At 36.5% G+C, this 19,575-nt stretch overlaps 1 long non-coding RNA gene and 2 other non-coding genes across 3 annotated transcripts; all 3 read right to left on the bottom strand.

The window, feature by feature from the left end:
- Positions 1-934: 934 nt before the first annotated feature.
- On the bottom strand, positions 935-1,016 carry TRNAS-UGA. Its single transcript has one exon. It is a non-coding gene; the product is annotated as a tRNA-Ser (tRNA).
- Positions 1,017-1,646: 630 nt separating this feature from the next.
- On the bottom strand, positions 1,647-1,728 carry TRNAL-CAA. Its single transcript has one exon. It is a non-coding gene; the product is annotated as a tRNA-Leu (tRNA).
- A 1,390-nt stretch (positions 1,729-3,118) lies between these two features.
- Positions 3,119-17,264, bottom strand: LOC111432645. The gene is made up of 3 exons (XR_002708671.1): positions 17,199-17,264; positions 17,039-17,070; positions 3,119-3,132 (listed from the first exon to the last, which is right to left on the bottom strand). It is a non-coding gene; the product is annotated as an uncharacterized LOC111432645 (long non-coding RNA).
- Positions 17,265-19,575: the final 2,311 nt, after the last annotated feature.

The raw sequence follows: 19,575 nt of genomic DNA, 5'->3' as shown, positions 1-19,575 counted from the left end.
AGGTCAACACTCATTCCATACCTGGGTCATTCCATTTAGTTCTTCCCCTTTGGTCAACAGGTTAACACTGATGAATATCTCTACCTGGGGGGTCATTCCATTTAGTTCTTCCCCGTTGGTCAACAGGTTAACACTGATGAATATCTCTACCTGGGGGGGTCATTCCATTTAGTTCTTCCCCTTTGGTCAACAGGTTAACACTGAAATCACTGCCAGATGAATATCTCTACTTGGGGGTCATTCCATACCTGGGTCATTCCATTTAGTTCTTCCCCTTTGGTCAACAGGTCAAACTGTACCCTGGGGGTCACTCTACCTGGGGGTCATTCCATTTAGTTCGGGGGTCATTCCATTTAGTTCTTCCCCTTTGGTACCTGTTCTTCCCCTTTGGTCAACAGGTTAACACTGATGAATATCTCTACCTGGGGTCATTCCATTTAGTTCGATCTCTACATGGGTCATTCCATTGACTTCTTCCAATTTTTCGTTTGCCAGATGAATATCTCTACATGGGTCATTCCATTGACTTCTTCCAATTTTTCGTTATCTATACATGGGTCATTCCATTTACTTCTTCCAATTTTTCGTTTGCATATACTTTCACTGAGATCTTCCCCTTTGGCCAACAGGTTTGTTGGATGATGGAAGTCCCACATCGACTAATTTAGGGTGTGATCATGGGTCTATAAGTGAGGAATACTAACTCCATTGGTATGAGGCCTTTTGGGGAAGCCCAAAGCAAAGCCATGAGAGCTTATGCTCAAAGTGGACAATATCATACCATTGTGGAGAGTCGTGTTCGTTTAACAAGGTTAACATTTACTTCTTCCAATTTTTCGTTTGCATATACTTTCACTGAGAACTACTTATATTATAACTGAAGTTCACACACCCTTATAAATTCCTTATACTGACATCTCTTGAGCAAAAAATTCGTCAATAGCAGGATTCAAACCTACGCAGGCATAGCTCAACAGATTTCAAGTCTGTCTCCTTAACCACTCAGACATATTGACACCTTTATATGAAGAATGATTTGTTCCTTGTTCAACCGATGTGAGATTCCAATAGAAGGATTCAAACCTGCGTAGGCATAGCCCAACAGATTTCGAGTCTGTCTCCTTAACCACTCGGACACAATGACACCCCTTACATAAGGAATTATTCCTTTCACTTAACCATTGGGACATATTGACACACTTATATAAAGAATTATTTGTTTCTTGTTGTTCAACCGATGTGTGATTTCACAGTAAAGCTAACAAATTTGTCGTCGATACCACTCTATCGCGCTCCTTTCACTTGGTTTGAGATTTCACAATAAAGCTAAAAAAATTCGTCTATGCGAATTCGAACCTTAGCAGCCATAGCCCAACAGATCCTTAACCACTCGGACTACTAAAAGCTAAAAAAATTCGTCGATTCAAAATTCGTAAGGAATGATTCGTTCCTTGTTCAACTGATGTGAGATTTCACAATAAAGCTAAAAAAATTTTACCACTCGAACTACTAAAAATTCGAGAACAATAGGATTTGAACCTGCTTACAAATTTCAAGTCTATCCCCTTAACTAACTCGGACATACTAACACCTTTATATAAAGAATCTTGTTCAAGAGATGTATGATTTCACAATAAAACTAAACTCGTCAACAACAGGATTCGAACCCGCACAGGCATAGCCCAATAGATTTTGAGCCTATCTCCTTAACCACTCGAACATATTGACACCCTTATATAAACTATTCGTTCCTTGTTCAACCGATGTCATATTTCACAATAAAGCTAAAAATTCGTCAACAAGCAAGCATAGCCCAATAGATTTCAAGTCTGTCTCCTTAACCACTTGGACATACTGACACCCCTATATAAAGAATTATTCATTCCTGGTTCAACCGATGTGTGATTTCACAATAAATCTAAAAAATTCGTCGATTCAAACCTAAACAGATATAGTCCAATAGATTTCGAGTCTACCTCCTTAACCATTCAGACATTTTAACACCCCTTACATAAGGAATGATTCTTTCCTTGTTCAACCGATTTGAGATTTCACAAGAAAGCTAAAAATTCTCGAAGGATTCAAACTTGATTTCAAATCTAGACATATTAACACCAATTATTTAAGGAATGATGCACAGGCTATCCTTATATAAGGAATGATTCAACAACAGAATTCGAACCTGTGTTGTCTCCTTAACTACTCGAACATATTGACACCCCTTATGTACGGTATGATTCGTTTCCCTTAACTACTTGGACATATTGATTTCAAGTATATAAGGAATGATGCGTAGGCTATCCTTATATAAGGAATGATTCAACAACAGAATTCGAACCTGCTATCTCTTTAAGCACCTAAACATATTGACACCTCGTAGGCTATCCTTATATAAGGAATGAGTCAACAACAGAATTCGAACCTGCGCTGTCTCTTTAATCCCTCGAACATATTGACACCCCTTATGTAAGAAATGATTCGTTTTCCTTAACTACTTAGACATATTGACACCCCTTATATAAGGAATGATTTGTTTCCTATCCAACCGATGTGGGATTTAACAATAAAGCTAAAAAGTTGTGAACAACGGGATTCAAACCTCCATGGGCAAAGCCCAATAGATTTCTAGTCTATCTCCTTAACCACTCAGACATGTTGATGCCCCTTATATAAGGAATGATTCATTTCCTATTCAATCGAGGTGAGATTTCACAATAAAACTCAAAAGTTGAATTCCTCTTTAACCACTCGGACATATTGACACCCCTTCTCAACAAAGCTAAAAAGTCGCCACCACTAGGACGTATTGACACCCTTTCTCGACAAAGCTAAAAAGTCGCCAATAGCAGAATTCCTCGTCAACCACTCGGAGATTCGTTCCCTATCCAAAGTTAAAAAAGTCATTTCGTTCCAAATGTGGGATTTCACAATAAAGCTAAATAAAGTCATCACAACAAGATTTGAACCTGTGCAAGCAAAACCCAACCGATTTCAAGTCTGTCTCTTAACAACTCAAACATATTGACACGCTTATATAAGAAAAGATTCATTCTCTATTCCACCAATGTGGGATCTCACAATAAAGCTAAAAAGTTGTCAATTGCAAAATTCCTCCTTAACCTCTCGGACATACTTATATAAGGAATTATTTGTTCCCTATCCAACCAATGTGAGTAGAATTCCTCTTGAACCACTCGGACATAATTATATAAGGAATGATTCGTTTCCTGTCCAACCAATGTGAGATTTCACGATAAAGCTCAAAAGTTGAATTTCATAGGATTCAATAACACAACACTAATTTCATGGAAGAATCAAGAGAAGAAAGAAAAGAAAAGACAGCTTATAAATGGTGATTATCGAAAGCAACAACTAGATGTTCTTTACTCTTTTGGCTTAACTACCATTGGTTATTCTTTTGCAATTGATAAACTAATAGGAGAGTAAGTAAGCCCCAGGAACCCCAACATCTCAACCGTAGATGGGTTACAATCTCTAAAGCAAACAGGCTATTTTTAAAGACTTTTCTAAGGAAGTTGTAGATTAAACATTCTCGATAAAAAGTTAATTAACATCCAAATTCTTGAACTTTTTAATGTCGTAGCCTTGTCTTTGGAACTTTTTGATGAGTTAGCTTATGTCTCTTTGATGAAAGACCCTTAGTAAGTTCTTCCTATGTTGTACACGATGAAGTCATAAGAAAAAGGGAAAACCGTTGGTGGAATATGAAAGGTCTTTCATTCTTGTGTTTGCGTCGCCTTACTTTGTGTCATTTACTTTAAGTTATGACTAGGTTTATGGCTACCAATGTAACATCCAAAAATGAAAGGAATTAGATCCAACAAGAATAAGCCGTCCATGTAAGACCCAAATGATCAAAAATGGAAGAATTAAAGGATTTAGCAAGGATGATGATCTCAAGCAAGTCATTCTTATACCTAACAAGTAATGTTAAGGAGTGTAAGACCTATGGAAAAAGGATTGGAAAGTAAAAGTAAGTGAAAAGGGCTAAAAGGTCATTTTTCTAATTATTAAGGATCTTCTCGGATTTTTAGTTCCTTATCTAGAAGGATTTCAAGAGGCTCAACAAGCGGAAAATGATCAACATGAGATGAAGGATTTTTAGAAAAAATTATGGATTTTTCAAGAAAAATAATATTAAAATATTCAAAAAGTGAAAATTACCATAATACCCCTAGAAGAATGGATAATAACGAAAATGCCCTTCTGATCAGAATCAGAGCATCTACCGTGACCATCTGAGAAATATCTCTAGAAACTCAAATCTCAGCTGTTGGATCTTCCCCAAATTTGGATAAGATCTAGACAACGGACAGATCATCACATCCAACGGCTGGTATTCAAAATTAAAGTCGGTAAACCCCTAATCGAAGCGAATTTTCTGACAAATTATCCAGAACGTTCAATCTCCGAATCACGACGAATCTGGAGCTTTCAATGTCGGTTTAAGCTCCTCCTATAAAGTCTGAAGTAGGGGCAACAATATGGAACAAGGCTCGAGCAAGGTTGAGCACCCATTCGAGAGTTATGAGCGTTTAGATTGTGGGTCTCCTACTCTCAGGTTTCTTCCAAATTCGAGAGAAATTCTCCACCATTCCTCCTCAAACTTATTCCTATAGTTTCCAAACAAGATTACCGACAAGTTCGATGAAGGAATCGAGAGCTGAAACGACGTAGAATAAGATATCCAAGAGATTTGAAATCCGGCATTTCGGGTGAGTTGCATACAGAGAACGATTTCTGGAATTTAATGTTCCACACTCAAAGACGTTCCTCCAAACCAATTCTTCCTATAGCTTGAGGAAAGGATATGGAAGAGGTTCCATGAAGAAATCGAGCCTTGAAAACCCCTAGAATCGGCTACCCGATAAGAAATTCCCTGTTTTATGCTCCGGCGAGGAAAATGCTTTTGGACGAACTTTGGAGGCTAATATCTTAGGCTATGATCCACGAAAAGGTATGAAATCAATCCCAAGCTCTTCCTTGTAATATCATCGTTAAGTTTCATGAAGAAATTGAGGGGATAAACGAAGATATCGAGGCTGTGGAAGGCCACTTCCAGACGGCGGCGCAAAGGACGCGCGCGTCTTCTTCCTGTCCAGAGGAAGAAGACGATGACGTGGCCGGTTCAGTTGAACCGGCCAAGTCAGCCCAAAATCTGGCCTTCCCTCGGTGTTTCTCAATTTTAACCCCCTTCCAGGCCGGTTCTCATGACAAACCTTATGGTTCCAAAAACTGGACAAAATAAGGAGTCTATGGAAGGAAATGCGAAGTAATTCGAATACTGAAAGCTCAAGAACGGAGGTCCCGAACATCACCGATGGAGGTAAGTAGCCACCTTGGACTTTTCTTAAGAAATACTTGTAGGAATCGCTTGGTTTTTCATATGAATCCTAAACCAAGTATTACACAGGGATCTATGAAAGAAAAACTCAAAGAACCGTAAGTTAAGGCCCTAAACCAACCAAATTACTCGGGATTGAAGGAACATTAAAATAACCCACTAAATGAGCCCGGGTGCCTATGAAATTTTAATGATGAGCATATTATAGCATTTTGAGGTTATGTGTGAAATTTAGTGGTCAATGGATAAGGATAAGTAGGTAAACCAAGAAACAGGGCAAAATGACCATAATGCCCTTGAGGATCTCTACCTACGGTTCATGACCTAGATGACCTCAAAATGCTATGAAACTCTACAGTAGATCTTACTGTATGATGATTGATGGGGTGGTGAAGTTTGAAAGCCACTGGAACTCGTTAAGTAGAAAAACCAAGAATTAGGGGTAAAATGACCATAATGCCCCTAAGGAAGACTACCTATAGGTTAAGCCCTAAATGACCTCCCATGATTATGAAATGTTGTATGAATCCTTATCTCATGATGTTGTATAAGGTAATAAAGTTTGGGAGTCATTGGAAAACGTTAGATAGCGAAACCAAGATATGGAAAAAAAATGTACATCACGATCCACATGACTTTACGTCCTAGGATGATTAACGAGGTACCCATGAAATAAGAGATTTCCCATAGGTACCCTTTGTTGCTAATAAGATTCTAAGTGCACAAGGTTATGTTAGGCTATTCCTAAGAAGAACCTTTAAGTTCCAAGCTTGACCCAAGATGTTATGCATAAACCTAGGATCCCCAAGAATACAAGGAAGCGCCTAGGTTAATGCAGATGGTATGTTTAACAAGTTGCTAGGATCCATGCCCGGAGTAACCTCCCATCATGAAGTGTACCATGAGATCCCTATTCCTCTCTAGGTGAGATGCTCTGCTATATGTACCACGAGTAGGTGGTAATGATGGACTTATTAATTTCCTCACCTAAATGAGATGTCTTGCAACACGATATGCTAGCAGGATGCCACGTTTGTGATAATGTCACCTATGCACTCATGGGGAGAAAACTAAGGGTTACTTTGAAAGTGTTTTCAAGACTAAAACACGATATATGACATGACAACCTCTAAGGATTAGTTCCTGGAAACGAAACAAGAAGTCATATCTTAGCTCAAGGTCTAAATATGCTCCAAACCACCAACCATATCCTATAAGGTTTATTTTATATGACACGAGGATAAGCTCAAGATTTCAAGTTGGTTGGAGGAAGTTTGGAATATAAGCCAAGATGGAACTTAGGGAAATGCCTAAAGAAAACATGTCAAGATTCAAGACCCTTCTAGAACCCTCTAAGGAGCCCATTATAAACTTATGACCTTCTAGAATAACTCATGCTAGTTATTACGATGGGTTCATATGATCACGAATGTATATAACAACTTGGGCCTCAAGAAAAATAAGAATCTTAGAAACTTATAAGATTAAGAATTAAGAACAAGCTATACAATCACCAAAACAAGAAGAATGCCAGGTACCACTAAAAAATAAGGGACCAAAGTCCTCAAGACTCAAAATTCAAGATTGCTAGGTATTACTCTAAGCATGTCTAATTGTGGCCCATAACTCCCACCATGCAGTGCTTTCTAAGGAGGCCTTTTTCCTCTTCTAGGTGGGATGACCTGCACCGTGTTTGCTTTGTAGGATGTCATGTTTGGCCTCATTCCCCTCACCTAGATGAGATGCCCTGCACCATGTGTATGATTTGCAGGATGCCATGTTCATGTATGCACCGATCATGCGATCTATATAGTCTATGTTAGATCATGCGACCTATATGGTCTATGTTAGATTATGCGACCTTTATGGTCTATGCCATGTTCATGCATGTATCGATCACGTGACCTTTATGGTCTACATGGGGAGAACCTATGGCCACAATGGAGCAAGAAGAGAGTAAGTTACCCTTGCCATGAATTAAGAATCTCCTAAGACCTCCCACGGTACGTCATGTGTATGACTTAGACTACGCTGCTTGGAACGTAAGAAGCCTTGAGCGTAGGTATTAAGACTATGTCGCTTGGAACATATGAAGCCTTGGACACAGGATTAACAAATTTATGTCTAGTACTGTAAATCTTAAGGGGAGTGTCTTGGAGAACGAGTTAAGAAACATAACAAGAACTTACGACAAGAATAAGAACAAGGACAAGAAAACAAAAAGTGTGGTACCCTAGCATATCAAGGACACGATTAAGAGCCTACAAGTAGGCTGCTTACTGAGTCTTGTACTCAATCCTTATTCTCCATTTTTTTTTCAGGAAATAAGGAGCTGGTCGAGGTCGGGAGCGGACTTTGGAGCAGGTGCCATAGACAAACCTCACTCGTCGTCCTTCTATCCTTTTGTGTCGTCCCTTAACTTGTGTTTTAACTGTTGTGTTGTGTTTTAAAATACTTTGTATAAACTTTATTTTGTTTGATATGTTTTAAGTTTTGGTTATTTTATTTTGTTGAAAAATTTACCCGTCTTTTTAGAGTCATCGAGTTCAGCCCAGTCGTTACAACCAAGCACTATATGAGGAACATGACATGATGTTAAATTAATGAGATTTCAATAAGTTAGAATAGAAGGGATGGAGGAAGACGAGGTAGTTGTAACATCCAAGTAAGTTAAGGCACTCCAAAAAAAAGTGAAATATCAAAAAGAAGAATTAAGAGATCCAAGGATGGTTCAAAGGGCCCAAAGAAGATATTTTCAACCCTTTACTATGGTTTCATAAGGATCCAAAAACATTGGAAAAACAAAAATAATAAGCATAAAGAATAAAAAAAATCAATTTTATAATTGTTTAAGAAACTTCTTGGATTTTTAATTTTTCATGGAGTAAGGAATTGAATTTTTATTATTTATTATTTATTATTATTTTTTTTTATGGAGAAGGAACTTTAAAATGTTGAAGAAGAAAAAATTACTAAGAAGGGTAAAAGTTTGGAGTTTTAGAATAAAATGTAAAAAAAAAAAAAATACTAAAATGGTATGAAGTTAAAGATAATTATGAAAATGCTCCTAGCATATTCAATTTTAGAATTGCTGCACAAAATTAAACATGTTATAAGATCTAATCATTGGATTGAGCCGAAATTTGAATATGTTCAAGAAGATTCGAGATTCCTTAGATCTAACAATGAATATTTAAAATAAAGGTAGGTAGCACCGTCATATGAGTAGATATTTTCGACAGATAGTTCAGAAACTTGGAGTTAAAATTTAGTACGACTCTAGAATGATCAAAGACAATGCAAGCTTCAACTATAAATAAGAAGTTGTGGGCAATGTTTTGGGACAAGAATCGAGTGTTGAGAGTTCCTAGAACTCGAGATTCAAGCTCTTTTTTTTTTTCTTCTCGAATTTCTTCTGAATTCGAGGGGTATGATGCACTATTTCCTCTCAAACCAATTTGTACATCTTCTAAAATGAGTTTTCTAATAAGTTTCATGAAGGATTTTCGAATTAAAAGTTGGCAGAGTATGCAATGAGAGCCTACAAATTGATTGCCTACTGGTTATATTTATATACTCATCCTTCCGACAATTTTTTCATTGAGGTGTATGATGTTGTTGGATGAGGCAAGAAGTACTTGGGAGCTAGGTAGCCACAGAAGGGTGTTGACCCAAGGCGTATGTCTTGTCCATTTATTTCTGTAGTCTGTTATATCATATACATCTTTTGTATCTTGGTCCCGTTCCTTCTTTTAGGAACAAATTGAACACATGTACATGTATATATTTTTACATTAATTTTTGTTGTGTTATTGAATGATTTCAAATGACTCGAAATTTTATGGTAGTTTTCTATCCTATTCTCATACATTCATGTTGCGTTGCATAGTTCATTAATCATGTCATGTTTAGCCTTTACTTTATTAGCCTATTAGAGAAAATAGAGTAGATTGAACTGGTAGCATACCGATTAGCATTACCCCCAGTCCCCTCAAGAGTTCATGATGTGTTCCATGTTGCACAAGTATATAACAAACAATACACATGTGATTGACTAAGAGCCGCTCAGGTTGGAGGAAAGATTAATCTATGTGGAGAAATGTCACAACCAAATTTTTTAGGCTTCGAAACTCCAACGGTGATAAAAAGACAAAGACCAAAAGAAAGTATAAGATAAAGTAAAATAAAATAAAAGATAAATAAGGTAGAATTTAAATCAAAATAGAGACAAACAACACCACAATTAAATAAAAAACAAATCTCATTAGAGGATGGTGATGTTCAAATTTATTTTAAATAGAGAAATGGGTTTGAGATACAATTACAAATTAAAGTACAAATGACTCGAAACATAAGATAGACCGATTCACCAGAATTACCCACTCTGTGACCGCACAACTCTCGAACACCCCTCAACCACAACTAACAACATGCGAACACCTGAAAATGAATGGAGAAATGGTGAGTATAAAAATACTCAGTAAGCATCCTACTGGTTGGGTCTCAACACATTCTTAATCTAGCAGGTATGTTCAGGCCTAGTCACTACTGCTATCTAGGCATCTAGGCATCTAGGCATCTAGGGCTGTCTTGAAGTTTCAAGTGTTACTTAAGCTGCTCAGGAACCCACTTTAGGTTCACAGGAGGTGGTTCACCCTTTCCTGGTATCGTGGATAAGTCAAGCAACAAGTCTCTTTAGGGTGAACTCTTCTGTTCTTTGACTTAAGGTAGCTTGCTTTGCCTGTGTAGTGTAAAACTGGTGACTTGGGTTGAGGCATGACGTCGTAGAATTCTCTTTGTCGTGTGGTAGTATGATGTGTACTTGTCTACTCATCATTCATGGGAGGTTGGCGGGTAAACTTTCCTTTAGTAATATATAGTCACCTACGGTTGGTTGGTTGGTTGGGGGGTACCAAGATTACCCACATGATTTCATTGCCAATCTCAAGATAGATCTTTTATGTAGGATAATCCAATTTAACTATCAGGTCACACAACCCTAATTAGCTCATGGCTGACTCGGTAGTAGGGGTATCATAGTAAAAACTTGAAAATATGGGTATAAGAGGGGAAAGGGTAGCGGAGACTTTTATGCCATCATTAAGCTGGTGACACCATACATACTTGGAGCTCTACTTGGTTCTTAAGGGCATCTAGGCAGTTTAAACCTTGTCTCTCTTTTCTGGGACGACTATGACTAACTCCTTGAACTAATCTACTCTCCAGGTGCACACAGATCTATTCCTGTGATCACCCGCTCATGATCCTAGGGTATAGGATCTACCGAAAATGTACTGACTTATGGCAACTTGCAATCACTTTAGCTCTAGTGCCCTAGTCTTAGCTTGGTTCTCTTGTGTATGCTTCGCAAGGAGATTATCCTATCGATCACCTAGAGCATGGTATACATAATCTAAACATTTGTGCAAGCTTATAAGGGAGATATCTTGTCAATCACATAAATCACTAAAAACATAAACTAAAACATTCATGCAAATAAACAAGCTCAATGATGAGATTATAACGATCAATCACATGGAGTACAGATCACAATAGTCCATCCTAGAAAAAAATTTAAAGCACAATTCATCACAAATCTTATCATAGAAGTATGTTGATACTTTCTTACATCTTATATAGCTTACTCATCTATATTGCCCAACTTGTATTATAGTCCTGAAAACAACATGAATAAAAAAATCTTATCCTAGGGGTATAACTATATTTTCATATTATACCTACAATGCATTCTTGTAAAAAATTGCCCTTTTGAAGTCTTGAACATGCATTTTCTAGCCATTTAAGATAAGAAACGCTTGCATGCTAGCACGTCCTAGTGATCCCTACAATTATTACTTGTCTGAAGTTTTGTTCGCTACTTACATGGATGATGTATGCCTTCTTGAGCTAGCTTTTCTGCGTGTTAGAGGCTCTAACTTTTCTAAAATGTCTCTAGTGGGTCTTGATCCAAGTATAATTAGGGCTAGTTCAAAATCGAGACAAAAGTAGTTGAATGAGGGTCAAACAGGCCAAAAAATGGCTTACCACGTGCATACTGTCACAATCGCACAATCGTAACAGAGGGATAGCGATTGAGCGATACTTTTTCTAACCCAGCGAATAAGTCAGACGTGTAAAATTTGCACCTCGCCAACAATAAAAGCATATGCTTGAGCCTCCGATCAAATTTGAGCAAAATATTTTAGATGACCTGAGTGAGAAAATACTTTGAATTTTTTTTAAGAAAGTAATGTTATAAGCTATGGAAAATTCTCGACTTTCAACCAAAAATTTCTCCCTTTCCACTACAAATTTCTCTAAATTTCTTAAATAGGTTCTAGAATAAGAGAAAAGGTAAGCACCATCTAAATTTCTTTCCCATTTTTGCAATGAGCTGGAGTGGGGAAGCTTTCACATTTTTCCAATTAGCTGGAGTGGGCAAGCTTTCAGAAGAAATGGTCTAAATTTCTTCCACAAATAAACAGTGAAGATGAGTTGATTGGGACAAGAATCACATTAAACCATCTAACTAACAAGGGATAATTTAATAGGAGAAACTATAGGTTTTGACTCATCAAAGTGAAACAAACTTTTATTTTGTTATTTTCCTTGGAATTGAAGCCCTAAGACTAAAATTCTCTCAAGAAATCGAGTAAAAAAGCCCTTTGTGTATTAATTAATTTTGAGAAAAAAATCTATTAAGGAGCTGAGTTTTATATTCCTTTTTTCTAGCCAATCTTTTCACTCTTGAAACAAGTTATTCATTCAAAATCCTCCGCCTAAGAAACTCACCCAAACTATACTAAGTAAGAATTATGGAGAAAATTATGGTAAACAACTAGATTTCCTTATCCTCCATTCTATCATTGCCTCCTCATATGAGTCACCTCCTACCCTTCTCCTTAAAGTTACGGTATATACCTCCTCTAATTCATAGTCATGTCCCTCCTCCCAAGCATTCTCTAAGTAATTGACATGTCACATCCTCTTAGTCACCTTCATATTATTTCCTTCTCTGATTCACGCATCAACCTCCTACAAGTCACAGTCATGTCACAACATCAACCTCTTTAAGTCATAGTCATGTTGGATCCAACCCTCCTCCAAGTCACCATCATATCTGTTTCTCCCAAGAATGATGGCTAGAAAGAGCTAGAGAAACAAGAAGCCCTAGGCTCTCATAGTGTTCTATTCCTATATCAAATGAGCAATATAATGTTGAGACAATTAGGAGTTTGCTAGCTTCTCCTTAATTGTGAACTGCCAGAATAAGAATAAGATCGCCAGAATAAGATCAACATTGGTATTCAATGATGAGATGACATATCATCCCAGAGGCCTAGATTATAATAAATAATTGTAAAACTTGGACATATTTTTCTTTTCATTAGTATAATGGATAATATATTATGGAGATAATTAAGGACTTGCTAGCTTATCTTTAATCATGGACCCTCAAGACCATATCAATGTTGGTATTAAATGATGGACTAAATATCAAAGTAGATGTAGTAGTTTAGTGGTGAGGATCCAAGTTGTGGTTGTGTAGTCCTAGGCTTGAAATCCCAACAATTGAAAGTGAATTGAGCCTAATGAAGTAATTTTGTTTTTTTGTTTTTTTGTTTTTGTAATGGTTTCTTAAAAATTACACATGTCAGTGAGTTACGAGATAATATGATCGTGTTACCATGTATAAAATAATAAAGGGTTTACTAGTTTAAGCTTAACTTTAAAATCTTAAGATGGGCTCTCACAGTATGAACATTTTGATGTGGAGACAATTAAAAGTTTGTTGATTTATCCTTAAATCACGAACGGTTAGTTGATAGATGAGCCCTTTGGGGCTTGTTTACGATGAATGATGAGCTAAAAAACAAGGTGATTATAGTTTAGTGGTTAGAATTTCATAGTGTGGCCATGGAGACCTAGGCTTGAATCTTAATAGCCACATTTATTTTTCTTTATTCTTTAATCGTGGACTGAGCCTTGGGTGGCAGAGTTTTGCGGTGAGAGCCACATTTGTTTTCTAATTTTCCATAACATTCACATAAATGTTAAATCTAGGATCTGACACAAAACATTAATATCCTTAGCTTTTAGCTACAAATCAACTATTTTAGTATAACTCAAAAGAAAAAAATACAAACAATAAACCTCAAGTATGACATTCATAACGATGTACTATGGTCCTTGTTCCACCTCGAGTAGAGTTCAGAACCCACCCAATCCTTCGAAAAATGCCAATGAGTTATGAGATGATACGATCATGTCTAGTAACTATGTAGGAAACGATAAAGGGTTTACTAGTTTTTATGCTTAACTTTAAACCGTCAATATGAGCTCTCACATTATGAAGAATATGATGTGGAAACAATAAGAAGTTTGCTTGTTTATTCTTAATCAGTAGTCGTTAAGACAAGATCAACGTTCGTAATAAATGATAAGTTGATAGGTGAACCCCAACACACTAGATTTTGATGAATGATTGGCTAAATATCAAATTAGTGGTGAAAATTTTAGATTTGAGCTGGGCTTGAATCTTAGTAGGTGGGCTTGAATCTTAGGAGTCACATTTGTTTTTTAATTCTAAAAAACTATTAGTTTACTTATTTTTTATTTCCGAAATAGATAAGTTCTTAAAAATAACACAAACCATTTGAAAGTGAAATCGTGTTTAATGAATAATTATCCAAAATTTGTAACCATCTAAGAATAAAATTTGTAACCATCTAAGAATAAATAAAGTTTGATTCTTATTTAATATGGCATAAATTGCAACAATTTGTGATAATTTGAACAACATTTTCATAGAATGATCGTTGAAGTGTATGTTGTATGATTGATGTCTTGGTTCATATCAGGAGTCCTCTTTACGGCCCTAATACAGGTAAATTGTCGAATTGACGACCTTCATCTTTTATGTCTCTCGATGCCAAAGGATGTACAAGTGCTTTGCTTCAATCTCTGTCATGAAGTTGTAGGTGGCTCCAAAGTCAACAATTGTGTTACTAACTGCTTTGTGATTAATCCAAGCCTCGACACATATAAAACCGCGTTCCGCTGACTTCTTTATTTCTTTCACTCTCTTTTGGAGAGCGAACAATACTTTAGTTTAATGCTTTTAAGTTCTTCGTAAAAGAAGGAAAAAATAATTATAATAGGGAGCCAAGAGTGAGGATGGAATGGAAACAATAATTTATATATATATATAATAGAAGCTCTTGGGAGTGACTATAAATATTTAGTCATATACCTAAATCAAATTGAGAGAGAACCATTGTGTACATCTACAAAATCATTAATGATGGATGCTAAGTTATAGAATTTGGAGTTGATCTGGTAAGATAATGTTGAGTTAAGCATTAGGCCGGTTAGGAACATGTGACTTGATAGTTTGTTTGATTCTAAACAAAATCAAACAATGCTTACGCTGCATGAGTAAAACGTTCATTCCCTTTAGTTGGTGTTTTAAACTTAAGAGAATGTTGAAGTACCTTCTAACACAACTCTCGTTCTCCAATCCCTTCGAAATTTTATTTCAAGATGCTTCCACAAGTTTTGACCTTGTGTTTTAGTCATATGGAGGAAGACTTTATGGAGAAGATTCATCCTGGAGCAAGTAGATTAAAGCCCCGCCAAAACTTTCTCTATATTTCTTTAAGCTATGTTTGTTTAACCTTTAATTTTGTTTAATTCTAAATAAAATCAAAGTTGATTCCAATGCTTCCATTGCATGAATAAAATGTCCATTCCCTTTAGTTGGTGTTTTAATCGTAGGAGAATATTGGAGAATGCACACTAAAAAAAAGTGAAAAGGGAAATAAATAAAAATAAAGAAAAAGTTAGAATCTCACCCGTTGACTTGAAAGAAGAAAAAAAAAATGTGAAAATTTTGAACAATTTAATCACTCAATAATAAAGTGATAAGTCCACCACAAGCAACTAAGTTTTTCTACCATAATTGTTAAGATTGCACAACAACACATACGGAATCTAGATGAACACAAAGATAGAAGAGAGAAAATGCATGAGAAATACTAGTTAAAAGTTTATTGATGGCTTCAGTTACGTACACTAAGAGATAATATGGAGAATACATAAAGTACATTTTAAAAGCATAGCCTAATATATGGTTCAGTGTACTAGACTTAAAATTTAGTTATCGACAAGATGACTTAAAATTTTGAAATAGTTCCTTATTTTGAGACAAATGAAAATATGCACCTGAATCCAAAATCGAGGGTTTAGTTGGACTATTCCTAGTTTGAAAACAAATGAAAAGATGCACCTCAATCAAAAACCTAGGATTCAACTGGACTATCCAGATTAGAGCATCCCCACTTCACAAATATCCTCCGCTTCGTGATTCTGTTTTGAGACAAATGAAAATATGCACCTGAATCCAAAATCGAGGGTTTAGTTGGACTATTCCTAGTTTGAAAACAAATGAAAAGATGCACCTCAATCAAAAACCTAGGATTCAACTGGACTATCCAAATTAGAGCATCCCCACTTCACAAATATTCTCCGCTTTGTGATTCTGTTTCTTCTTTGGTCTTGTACAATTTGCCCAAAAGTGAACATTTTCTCCACAACTCCAACACGCGACGCTACGGTTCTTTGATTTTAATCGACCTTTGTTTGGGTCATTCCATTTACTTCTTCCCCTTTGGTCAACACTGAGAGAACTACTAGAGTATACTTTCGCTGAGAGCTACCTTTCTTTGGGTCATTCCATTTACTTCTTCCCCTTTCGTCAACATTGAGAGCACGACTCTACCTTTGTTTGGGTCATTCCATTTACTTCTTCTCCTTTGGTCAACACTGAGAGATATCAACTACTCTACCTGGGTTATTCCATTTACTTCTTTCCCTTTGGTTAACACTGAGATCACTGCCAAATGAATATCTCTACATGGGTCATTCCATTTACTTCTTCCCCTTTGGTCAACACTAAGAGCACTACCAGATGAATTTCAATGAATTTCCAATTTTTCGTTTGCATATACTTTCACTGAGAACTACTTCTCGGATTTCATCAAACTTCAGTTTCTTTTCGAATTTCATGAAATTACCGAACTCAGTTGACTTATATTATAACTATACCGTCTATTATATAGAACTATTTCCTTAACCACTCGGACATGTTTCTCAGATTCTCGGGAACTGAACTGCACACACCCTAATATAATTTCATCATACTGACATCCCTTATTCAAGGGATGTGATGATGTTTCACAATAAAGCAAAAAATTCCTTATATAATTTCACCATATTGACATCCCTTGAGCAAAAAATTCGTCAATAGCAATGTGATGATGTTTCACAATAAAGCAAAAAATTCCTTATATAATTTCACCATACTGACATCCCTTGAGCAAAAAATTCGTCAATAGCAATGTGACGATGTTTCACAATAAAGCAAAAAATTCCTTATATAATTTCACCCTACTGACATCCCTTGAGTAAAAATTTCGTCAATAGCAATGTGATGATTTTTCACAATAAAGCAAAAAATTCCTTATATAATTTCAGTAACATCCCTAGAGCAAAAAATTTGTCAATAGCAATGTGATGATGTTTCACAATAAAGCAAAAAATTCCTTATATAATTTCAGTAACATCCCTTGAGCAAAAAATTGATTTCGAGTCTGTCTCCTTAACCACTCGGACTACTAAAAATTTATCAACAGCAGGATTCAAACCTACGCAGGCATAGCCCAACAAATTTTAAGTCTGTCTCTTTAACCACTCGGACATATTGATACCCTTATATGAAGAATGTTTTGTTCCTTATTCAACTGATGTGAGATTCCAATAGAAGGATTCAAACCTGCGTAGGCATAGCCCAACAGATATCGAGTCTGTCTCCTTAACCACTCGGACATATTGACACCCTTATATGAAGAATGTTTTGTTCCTTATTCAACTGATGTGAGATTCCAATAGAAGAATTCAAACCTGCGTAGGCATAGCCCATTCCTTATTCAACTGATGTGAGATTCCAATAGAAGGATTCAAACCTGCGTAGGCATAGCCCAACAGATATCGAGTCTGTGAGATTCCAATAGAAGGATTCAAACCTGCGTAAGCATAGCCCAACAGATATCGAGTCTGTGAGATTCCAATAGAAGGATTCAAACCTGCGTAGGCATAGCCCAACAGATATCGAGTCTGTCTCCTTAACCACTCGGACATATTGACACCCCTTACATAAGGAATGATTCCTTCCCAACCTGCGTAGGCATAGCCCAACAGATATCGAGTCTGTCTCCTTAACCACTCGGACATATTGACACCCCTTACATAAGGAATGATTCCTTCCCCTTAACCATTGGGACAAATTGACTCGAACCTTAGCCAGCCATAGCCCAACAGATTCTTAACCACTCGGACTACTAAAAATTCGAGAACAGCAGGATTCAAAGGCGCAAAGCATAGCCCAACAGATTTCAAGTCTATCTCCTTAACCACTCGGACATACTGACACCCTTATATAAAGAATGATTCTTTCCTTGTTCAGCCGATTTGAGATATCAAATCGGACACCTTATATAAAGAATGATTCGTTCCTTATTCATATTTAAATAGAACTACACAGCCCAACAGATTTTGAGTCTGTCTTCTTAACCACTCGGATATATTGACACCCTTGTATAAAGAATTATTCGTTCCTTATTCAACCGATCTGTGATTTCACAATAAAGCTAAAAAATTCGTCGATTCGAATATGGCAGGCATAGCCCAACAGATTTAAAGTTTGTCTCCTTAACCACTTCGACATATTAACACCCCTTATATAAGAAATAAGGAATAAGGAATGATTGACACCCCTTATTATAAGGAATAAGGAATGATTGACACCCCTTATATAAATTCGTCGATTCGAACCTAAGTAGGCATAGTCTAATAGATTTCGAGTCTGCCTCCTTAACCATTTAGACATTTTAACACCCCTTACATAAGGAATGATTCATTCCTTGTTCAACCGATTTGAGATTTTACAATAAAGCTAAAAATTCGTCGCAAGATTCAAACCTGATTTCAAGTCTAGACATATTAAAACCACTTATATAAGGAATGATGCACAGGCTATCCTTATATAAGGAATGATTCAACAACAGAATTCGAACCTGTGTTGTCTCCTTAACCACTCGAACATATTGACACCCCGTATGTAAGGAATGATTCGTTTCTTATCCAACCGATGTGGGATTTAACAATAAAGCTAAAAAGTTGTGAACAATAAGATTCAAACCTACGTGGTCAAAGGCCAATAGATTTCTAGTCTATCTCCTTAACCACTCAGACATGTTGACACCCCTTGTATAAGGAATGATTCATTTCCTATTCAACTGATGAGGTGGGATCTCACAACAAAGCTAAAAAGTCGCGAATTGTAGAATTCCTCTTTAACCACTCGGACATATTGACACCCCTGCTCAACAAAGCTAAAAAGTCGCCACCACTAGGACATATTGACACCCCTTCTTGACAAAGCTAAAAAGTCCCCAATAGCAGAATTCCTGGTCAACCACTCAGTGATTCGTTCCCTGTCCAAAGTTAAAAAAGTCGTTTCGTTTGAAATGTGGGATTTCACAATAAAGCGAAATAAAGTCATCACAACAAGATTTGAACCTGTGCAAGCAAAACCAAACATAACAACACAAACATATTGACACACTTATGGAAGAAAGAAAAGAAAAGACAATAGTAACCGATGTGAGATTTCACAATAAAGCTCAAAAGTTGAATTTCCTAGGATTCAATAACACAATAGTAATTTCATGGAAGAAAGAAAAGAAAAGATAGCTTATAAATGGTGATTATCGAAAGCAACAACTAGATGTTCTTTACTCTTTTGGCTTAGCTACCGTTGGTTATTCTTTTGCAATTGATAAACTAATAGGAGAGTAAGTAAGCTCCAGTAACCCCAACTTCTCAGCCCAAGAGTAAAGGTAAGCACCATCTAAATTTCTTTCCCATTTTGACAATTAGTTCTAGTGGGGAGGCTTTCATAAGGAATGGTCTAAATTTCTTCCATAGATCAGCTGTGAAGATGAGTTGATTGGAACAAGAACCACTTAAAACCATCCACTAATGAGGGATAATTTAATAAGAGAAAAAATAGATTTTGACTCATCAAAATGAAGCAAACCTTTATTTAGTTATTTTCCTAAGAATTGAAGCCCCAAGACTTAAATCTTCTC

This window comes from Cucurbita moschata, unplaced genomic scaffold (assembly GCF_002738365.1).
Source record: "Cucurbita moschata cultivar Rifu unplaced genomic scaffold, Cmos_1.0 Cmo_Scf00039, whole genome shotgun sequence".
NCBI lineage: Eukaryota > Viridiplantae > Streptophyta > Magnoliopsida > Cucurbitales > Cucurbitaceae > Cucurbita > Cucurbita moschata.
The sequence above is the reverse complement of the archived record's forward strand: the minus strand, read 5'-3'. Positions and strand labels throughout refer to the sequence as shown.